Source organism: Heterodontus francisci, unplaced genomic scaffold, assembly GCF_036365525.1.
Source record: "Heterodontus francisci isolate sHetFra1 unplaced genomic scaffold, sHetFra1.hap1 HAP1_SCAFFOLD_275, whole genome shotgun sequence".
Taxonomy (NCBI): Eukaryota; Metazoa; Chordata; class Chondrichthyes; order Heterodontiformes; family Heterodontidae; genus Heterodontus; species Heterodontus francisci.
Window position 1 is genome coordinate 1,289,860 of NW_027142264.1, and position 8,654 is coordinate 1,298,513.

Genomic DNA, 8,654 nt, shown 5'->3' on the forward strand with positions numbered 1-8,654 from the left:
CACATATAGAACTGAAGACTGAAACACACAGAATGAGGCTCACATTCACATACACTACCACAGACTGATAACTACAAAGTGATTTCATCACTCACATATAGAACTGAAGACTGACAGACACAGAATGAGGCTCACATTCACATACACGACCACAGACTGATAAATACAAAGTGATTTCATCACTCACATATAGAACTGAAGACTGACAGACACAGAATGAGGCTCACATTCACATACACTACCACAGACTGATAAATTCAAAGTGATTTCATCACTCACGTATAGAACTGAAGACTGACAGACACAGAATGAGGCTCACATTCACATACACGACCACAGACTGATAAATGCAAAGTGATTTCATCACTCACATAAGAACTAAAGACTGACAGGCACAGAATGAGGCTCACATTCATGTATAGTACCACAGTCTGTCAGATACAGAATGAATCACACACTGACACGCCACCATCGGAAAATAACAGAAAAATAACGAATCTCACACGCACATACAGTCCCAGAGACTGACTGATATAGAATGAAGGTTTCAGTCTCATGCAGTAACAGAGACTGGCATATGCAAAATATGTCCCACATTCAAACACGCTATCAGAGATTGTCAGTTACAGCATTAATTCTGCAACCACACAGTGTGCCAGGGATTGATAAACAGAAAATTAATTCAATGCACATATACTGTACCAGAGACTGACAGAATTATAACTCTGCTTGTATTTATAAGTTCACACACTGCCAAAGAGTCGAAGAGTCGGGACATGATGCTAAAGCAGTGCTAAACACTAGTTGGAGTGCAGCTAGAGTATTTCTGGTCACTGCTTTACAGGAAGGATGTGATCCTGCTAGAGGCGGTACAGAGGAGATTTGTGAGGATATTGGCAGGATTGGATAATTTTAACTGTGAGAAAATCGAAACATAGAATCATAGAAAGTTTATGGCACAGAAATAGGCCATTGTCCCATTGTGTCTGGGCTGGACAAAATACGAGCCATCCAGTCTAATCCCACCATCCAGCATTTGGTCCATAGCCCTGCAGGTTCGAGCATTTGAGGTGCAGATCCAGACATATTTTAAATAGATTGAGGTTTTCTACCTTTAATACCCTGTCAGACAGCGAGTTTCAGACTTACACCATGCTCTAGGAGAAAAGAAAAAAACACTCATCCTCCCTCTCCTCTTTCTACCAAGCAATTTAAATCTATGCCCCCCCAGTCACTGACCACTCTGATAAGGTAAATAGGTCCTTTACATTCACTCTATCCAGGCGCCTCACAATTTTGTACATTTCAAATCTCCCCTCAGTCTTCTCTGTTCCATGGAGAACAACTCTAGCCAATCCAATCTTATGCTGAGTATGCGGGGGCTGTTATCTTTGGAACTTTGGAGGGGGGAGGGGCAGAATATTGGAGGTCTTCAAAACTTACGAAGTGCCAATATAGAGTGGACAGGAAGGATCTATTTCACTCTGCAGAAAGGTCAATATCAATGGGGCAAACATTTAAATTAATTGGCAGAAGGATTAGAGGAGAGTTCAGGAGTATTCATTTTCACCCAGAGGGCAATGGGTGGCCTGGACCTCACTGCCTGAAAGGGTGGTAGAAGCAGAAACCTTTATGACATGTAACACAATCTTAGACATGCACTTGACGTATTGTAGCATACAGGGCTATGGACCAAAAGACAGAAAGTAAGATGAGACTGGACAGCACTTATGCGGCTGGCGTGGACACAATGGGCCGAATGGCCAATATCTGTGCGTGGAATTTTTAAGGATCTATGTTTTTAATTGATACTGTGTCATTCACTCTTTTTGTGAATGAGATCTTACATGTTATGTCGATACCAGCCTGCTCTCATTGAATTAATGCAATATATTTCACATAGATACTATATGATGTTTCAGAACTGGTTCGCAGTTTATATCAGGCTGGACTAAGGGAATGGACATTTCAGTTAAATTATATGGGTAAGTTTTAAACTGGTATCTGAGTTTGTATACTGTATTTCCAGATCTCAATCTCAATCTGATCACAGACATTGAATTTGACTTGTTTCTAATTTATATGTCAGGGCATACTATGGGAATTAGTACCACCAATTTTAAACCCATAATGTGTCTGAATGTTGGAGTGATGTTTAATGAGAATCTCAGGGTACATTATTGGGATTCAAACAAGTGCCATCTGGTATCTAACTTGGAGCTAAGGCTGCACTATTGTGGGATTGACACAGTGACAATTTGATAGTGAGTTTGGACTGGAGTTTATGTGTCTGTCTGTCAGTGGGGCTGAGTTGTGGTGACATGGAAGCAGCGTCTATCCATTTCCATCTCTGGGTATTGAAGATGGCGTGTTTAAGACAGCAGTTAGTGTTGATCTATCAGTCAGTGCAGGAGGAGAGAGAAAAGCAGAGGGGCTGGAGGGACAGAGAGAGACTAACTTGTATCTTTACATCAATCAATACAGCTCCATGTGCAAAGAAATTAACAATTTAATGATAGATATTGTTTAAAATACTCCAGGTAATGTCTGAGGTAAGCGATGGTATAATAGTGGTGCACATAGATTAGATTAGATTAGAGATACAGCACTGAAACAGGCCCTTCGGCCCACCGAGTCTGTGCCGACCATCAACCACCCATTTATACTAATCCCACACTACCATATTCCTATCAAACATCCTCACCTGTCCCTATATTTCCCGACCACCTACCTATACTAGTAACAATTTATAATGGCCAATGTACCGATCAACCTGCAAGTCTTTTGGCTTGTGGGAGGAAACCGGAGCACCCGGAGAAAACCCACGCAGACACAGGGAGAACTTGCAAACTCCACACAGGCAGTACCCAGAATCGAACCCGGGTCCCTGGAGCTGTGAGGCTGCAGTGCTAACCACTGTGCCACTGTGCCGCCCTATCCACTGTGCCACTGTGCCACATAGTTGCCTTCCAAGCAATAGATCCGGGATCGAACCTTGACCATCGCAAATCCCCAGCTTTTAATGCCTTTTATATCAGAAACTCAAGATCTGAACGAAATTTGATCCTGCCAACAGGGATTGTGTGTCTATAATGGGAAAGTGTTTCACACGAATGAAATAAAGCTTTTTAATTCTTTTTCTTTCATATCACATTCCGTCTAGCTTCATATTCAGCTTTTCTATTGCTGCTTATTATCTGTCCTGAAGTGTACAGGAGAAAAGCAATAAAATTGCACGGCTTTAGTGAACTTCATTCATTTCCAGTATTTTTGCCCTCTGCTGCTTCCCGTTTCTTATTTAAATGTCCATTGTCTACCAGAGGTGGGTTTTTCTTCAGAAAGATCAATCCTGCAGACGCCGGAAAACTGAAATAATAACAGAAGATGCTGGAAAGACTCAGCAGGCCACATAGCATCTGTGGAGGGAGGAAGGTGGGATTAACGTTTCGGGTCCAGAGTAGTGTCACCGATCTTAACCCTTGACCCGAGCTTCCCTCCCATACAGAAACTATAGGAGCTGATGGGTCTTACCAGCATTTTGAGCTTTGATTTGTATCTTATTTCTGTCTGTATTTCATCCCTTTCCCCTTGTAATGGTTTCTGTGAAACGTCCAGCGTTGTGCTCAGATCATCGTGTATTTATGTTTTGTTTATTTGAACTGATGTAAACAATGTAGAGTAAAATATAACAGGGCACATTTACAAAGAGCCAAGCAATGCAGTTTAATCAATACTCGATTGATTTGTTCTTCATTGGGTGATTTATTCTTTATCTGACAGACTGTGGTCCTGTATATGAATATGGGACTCTTTCTGCGTCTGTCCGTCTCCGCAACGATATTTGAGTAATGGCTTCACTTTGCATCTGCCAGTCTGTGGTACTGAATATGAGTGTGGGAATCATTCTCTCTCTTTTATCTACAATAATGTACTTGAGTGTCGGCTTCAGTTTGGACTAATGGGATTGAAATTTCGTCTTTCAGTCGGACTCAAAGTGAAATTTTTAGACTGATACGTGTGCGATGTATTATTGGGATAAATTCAGTTCCCTTCAACCATGTATAGTGTGTCAATTCTATCTGATATTAAATGTGCAGTTAAGTCTACCGTGGCACAGTGTCTTTCAATGTGACAGGTCGTGTGATTTTGGGCTGAGATTTATATATTTACCTGTCAGCAGGTATTTTATAGGAGGTGGCATTTGTGGTCATCCCTTACTGCGCAGCAACTGAGTAATGCACTTCAGAGTCAAACACATTGCTGCGGTTCTGGACTCACATGTAGGTGAGACCAGCTAACGACAGAGAGCACAGGGAAACATTAGTGAAAGTCCCTTTCAATGTTAGATTTTGTGTGTCAATTAATTGAATTTATTGATTAATTGAACATTAATTCCACCAGCTGCTGTGTGCGATTTGAACCCGTGTAGCAATGAGATGAGCTTGGATGGTTGGACTACTAGTTTAGTGATATGACCACAACGCCATGGCTCTTCCACCACCCCCTCCCCACCCCCCGCCCACCAAACATCCCCCAATCCCGCAATAACTTCTGCACTTCTGCTGTGTTTGACCGTTGGATTGAAAATATATCTGTAGCACTTGGGATCTTGGGAAAATATGAACTAGGAGCCGGAGTTGGACACGCGGCCACTCGGGCCTGATCCACCATTCTACAAGATCATGGTTAATCTGATTGTGACCGCATCTTCACATTCCCGCCTACACCCGATGAACTTTTAACCCCTTGTGTAACAAGAATATATCTACCTCTGCCTTAAAAATATGCAAAGACTCTGCTTCCACCGCCTTTTGAGGAAGAGAGTTACAAAGACTCACGACATTTAAAAAGAAATAAAAAACAATCTCCTCATCTCTGCCTTCAATGGGCGACCCTTATTTTTAGATAGTGACCCGTAGTTCTAGATTCTCCCACAGGAGGAAACATCCTTTCCACATCCCCCCTGTCAAGACCCCCCAGAATCTTCTATACTTCAATCAAGTCAGCTCTTACTTTTCGAAACGGCACTGGATGGAAGCCTAACTTGTACAACCATTCCTCCTAAGACAACCTGCCCATTCCATGTATTAGTCTTGTTAATCTTCTCTGAACAGCTTCCTTAAATAAGGGAACCAATACTGTACACAGTCCTCCGGATGTGATTTCACTGATTCTCTGTATAACTGAAACATAACATCCCTCCTTCTGTATTCAATTCTCCTCGCAATAGTAAGAGCAGTAAGAGCCTGCCTACCCCTGCTCTCTGTGACTGTGGACCTGATGGTCTGTCAGTGTATCTGTGTGCTGGGAGTAATAATGTACCGACTGCGTGTGGGAAGGATGTTGTTGATAGCTTGGGTGGAGGAATCATCACATTCATGCTGCTTGATGGAATTTTTTGATGGGGCAACAGAGGAGATGAATACGGATAATGTATTTGTTGTTGTGTACATGAGCATCCAAAAAGATTTGATAAATTGTCACATAACAGGATTGTCAGCAAGGTTAGAGCCCATGGAGTAAAGGGGACAGTATCCGTGTGAATACGAAGTTGGCTGAGTGTTCGGACACAGAGTAGTGGTGAACAGCTGTTTTTTTTTGGACTGGAGGAAGGTAAACATGGGGTTCCCCATGGTGTTAGGACCCCTGCCTTTCTTTATCCATATTAATGACGTTGACTTTGGTGGACAAGTACATTTGCACAATTTACACATTGCACAATATTTGGAAGTATTGAGAGATGTGAGGAGGATAGTGACAATCTTCAAGAGGACACGGCCAGGCTGGTGAAATAGGAAGGCAAGGCAAGTGGCAGATGAAATTTATTGCAGAGAGGTGTGAAGTGATTTTTTTCATTCTGAAAATCGAGCAGAGGCAAGGTAAAATATAGGACACAATTCGAAAGGGGGTTCAGGATCAGAGGGACCTGGGGTATATGTGCAAAAATTGGTGACGGTGGCGGGGCTGGTTGAGAAAGTGGTTTACAAGGGAAACTGAATTCCTGGCTTGAAGGCTTCATAAATACAGGCATAGAGTACAAAAGCTAGGACGTTATGATAAACCTTTATAAAACACTGGTTCAACCTCAACTGGAATATTGTGTCCATTTCTGTGCACCACACTTTCGGAAGGATGTTAAGGTACTAGACTCACGCTCCCCAGGCAGCAAACCTCAGCCTATAGAAGTCCAGTGCCAACACTGCTCACAAACCGGAATGTAATCGGGTGCAAGTGTCATGCTCGGAGTCCGCTCTTGCTTCATGTTCGATGCTCCGTCACTCTTCCTCTAACTTTCCTAATCTAACTTCAGATACCAGGCTTCAGACTGCTGGGGCACATGTCATATTTATTTGCATATGAATCAACATTCCTACATCGTTCTCAGGATCAAATCCTGGAATTCCCTCAATAAAACCACCAGGGAATCAGTGAATGATACAGCACAGATTGGGATCTATTCTTCCAATGTGCAGTGGGACTTGGGTGTCCTTGTCAATCAGTCACTGAAAGCGAACATACAGGTGTAGCAAGCAATTAGGAAGGCTAATGGGATGTTAGCCTTTATCGCAACAGTATTTGAGTAAAGGAGTAGTGAAGACTTGCTTCAATTGTACAGAACTTTGGTTAGACCGCACTTGGAGTACTGTGTGCAGTTTTGCCCCCCTTACCCGAGAAAGGATATTATCACCATAAAGGCAGTGCAACGAAGGTTCATCAGAATTTTTCCCAGGATGGCGGGACTGTCCAATGAAGAGAGATTTGTAAAAGTGGGCCGACAGTCTCTAGAGTTTCGAGGAATTAGCGGTGATCGCATTGAAACCTGCAAAAGACTTAAAGGGATGCACAGGTCGCTGCAGGTAAGATGTTTCCACTGGTTGGGGAGTCTAGAACCAGGGAACACAATTTCAAAATAGGTAGGGAGCCACTTAGGACAGAGATAAGGAGGCATTTATTTGCTCAGAGCGTTGTGAATCTTAGGAATTCTCGACCACAGTTGGCTGTGAGTATGTTTCAAGCAGAGATTGACAAATTTCGTAAAATAGGGATATGGGGATAGTGTGGGAAAATTGGATTGTGGAGCAGGCTCGATGGGCTGAATGGCTATTCCTATTCCTATGTTCCTATGTCTCCCCAGAAATTCTATCATCAAGAAAGACAAATATATTAACATGTTGGAAATATTATTATCAGAAGTCACATGTCATATTGATTTGGCTATGTAACAACTTCATTGTGGCCGGGTTCAAACCCTGAAATTCCCTCAATAAAAACCACCAGAGAATGATGAAGCACAGATTGGAGTCTTTTCGGCCCATTGTTCCTGTTCTGGCTCTTAGATAGCGTCATTAAATTAATCCCACTCCCTCCCTGTTCAGTCCCTGTAGCCCTGTAGGTTTTCCGCTTTAGGTATTTATACAGTTACCCTTTGAAAGTTATTACCGAATCTGCTTCCACCGCTCTTTCACAGAGTTTATTCCAGATCTCAATAATTCACAATTGTTCTCTGCTGGTTCTTTTTGTCAATTACCTGAAATCTGTGTCCTCTGGTTCCCACACTTCTGCCACTGGTGCAGTTTCTCCTCACTGATAACATCTAAAGATTGCATGATCTTGGGCACTTCCATTTAATTTGCCTTTAATCTCCGCTTCCCCGCAGTGAAAACCCAGTGTTTCTCCAGTCTCTCCACATAACTGATGCCTTTCGTCCCTGATACCATTCTGGCAAAGCTCCTCTGAATCCTCTCTTAGGCCTTGACTCCATTTTAAAGTTCCCAGAATTGGACACAACATGTGAACTGGGGCTTAAACAGTCCTTTATAAAGATTTTGCCCAACTTCACTGCTTTAGAATTCAAACTTGCGTTATAATTGCAAGGACGATTCGGAACTCCACAGAAACGCTCTCGTGCGTTACAATAGTGAGCGCTGGGATCAGAGTGGGGGAAAATTTGCTCCTTTATATGTAATTATCCCACATTCTGAAGCCAAGTACATCTGTGGGAATGTATAGAAAAGTAAAGGACACATTTCATTGCCCTTGTTTCATACAAGAGGCATCGGCAATTTGGACAGGTGTCAGGACGGCGGAAAGACTGCTGATACTGATGAAGACTGAGAACATGATAAATACAAAGAATCAATTGTGAAGCACTGCAGTCAGGGTTGGGGATGTAGCTCAGTGGTAGAGCGCATGCTTTGCATGTATGAAGTCCTGGGTTCAATCCCCAGCATCTCCAAGTAGTTTTGAGAGGAGTGCTGCACCGCTAAACTTTATGTTTAAATTCGCAGCAATAAATCGGTTTACTCAGTCAATTATATTGTCGCAGGACTTCATCGCACACCCTCTGGGCAGTCCACCTCAGCTGATAGCAGTCCAGTGTCAACACAGCTCACAGACGGGAATGTATCTCAGTGCAGTGTCGTGCTCGCAGTCCACACTTGCTTTATGCTGGATCCCCTGTCACTGTTCCACTCACTTTCCTAATCTAATGTCTAATGTCAGACTGGGCACTGCTGGGGCAAGACTGAGAGTTGGGCATTTGCGTGAGAAGCAGAAAGGGTGATGGAGTCTTGGGGCATGGAATCATAGAAAGGTGACAGCACAGAAGGAGTTCATTCAACCCGTCCAGCTCTCTGCAAGAGCAATTTAGCTGC

General features: G+C 42.9%; 1 non-coding gene across 1 annotated transcript; it reads left to right on the forward strand.

Annotated features, from left to right (window-relative positions):
• Nucleotides 1-8,164: 8,164 nt before the first annotated feature.
• Nucleotides 8,165-8,236, forward strand: trnaa-ugc (transfer RNA alanine (anticodon UGC)). Its single transcript has one exon. It is a non-coding gene; the product is annotated as a tRNA-Ala (tRNA).
• Nucleotides 8,237-8,654: the final 418 nt, after the last annotated feature.